The 996-nt window shown below is 43.3% G+C and overlaps 1 non-coding gene across 1 annotated transcript; it reads right to left on the bottom strand.

Annotated features, from left to right (window-relative positions):
• Positions 1-214: 214 nt before the first annotated feature.
• On the bottom strand, positions 215-321 carry LOC133798955 (small nucleolar RNA R71). The gene has a single exon (XR_009876170.1). It is a non-coding gene; the product is annotated as a small nucleolar RNA R71 (small nucleolar RNA).
• Positions 322-996: the final 675 nt, after the last annotated feature.

The following is a 996-nucleotide window of genomic DNA, read 5'->3' as shown; positions in this document are numbered from 1 at the left end:
AAGATCCCAACTTGCACATAGCCAATTTCCTAGAGTTTTGTGCAACATTTAAGATGAATGGGGTGAGTGATGAAGAGATTAGACGAAGATTATTCCAATTTCCCTAAGAGGTCGAGCAAAGAGTTGGTTAATTTTGTTGCAAGATAATTCTATTATAACATGGGAGGAACTAGCCCAGAAGTTTGCAAAGTTTTTCCCTCTAGCAAATTTTGCAAAGTTGAGAGGGGAAATTAATAATTTCTACCAGACTGAAGGGGAATCGCTGTATGATGCATGGAAGAGATTCAAAGAGTTGTCAAGGAAGTGCCCTCATCATGGTATAGAGAAGTGGATGTTGGTTCACAATAATGATACTGTTCGTACAATAATTGATGCAGCAGCAAGGGGTGAGTTCATGAGCAAGAGTGCTAATGAGGCATATGAATTTTTGGAAGAGATGGCTATGAACAATTACTAGTTGCCTAATGAGAAGGGGAAAAACAATTACTAGGTTTGATCCCGAGCCCTTAAGGTTGAGTTCTCGCACTCAAAACCCTCTCGAGGTTCAAAAACCCCTTAAGAGTCACGGCCCCATGCCCTTGCGCCGCAGCCCGCCCCACGTCAGAGGCTCAGCCTCCCCATTTAACTAAACATGCGCCATGGCACTGCCTAAAAGGTGTCGCAGCACGCCCTCACGAAAGAGCCTTCCCTGGCTCCCTGGGTTCAAGAGTGTCCTGGCACCCCAAGAACAGGGCTGCGACCCAACCCCTTCGAACCCAGAATTCTTGGGTTTCCCTCAGCCGAACCTAATCATAATTACCCCAAATAAAGCTTAAAACTTCAATTCAATTCCCATAATCAAATCAACACCTCTCAAGCAATAAAACCTAACTCAGAACTTGGTTGAAAACTTCATCAAAACCCACAATTCACTCTCCAAACCCTCACACATGAAAACACTAAACTTCCTACAAAATAACATAATTGACATGAAGAAATTTGAGTTCAAGCCCATAC

This window comes from Humulus lupulus, chromosome 8 (assembly GCF_963169125.1).
Source record: "Humulus lupulus chromosome 8, drHumLupu1.1, whole genome shotgun sequence".
NCBI lineage: Eukaryota > Viridiplantae > Streptophyta > Magnoliopsida > Rosales > Cannabaceae > Humulus > Humulus lupulus.
This window is presented reverse-complemented; position numbering and strand designations above follow the sequence as displayed.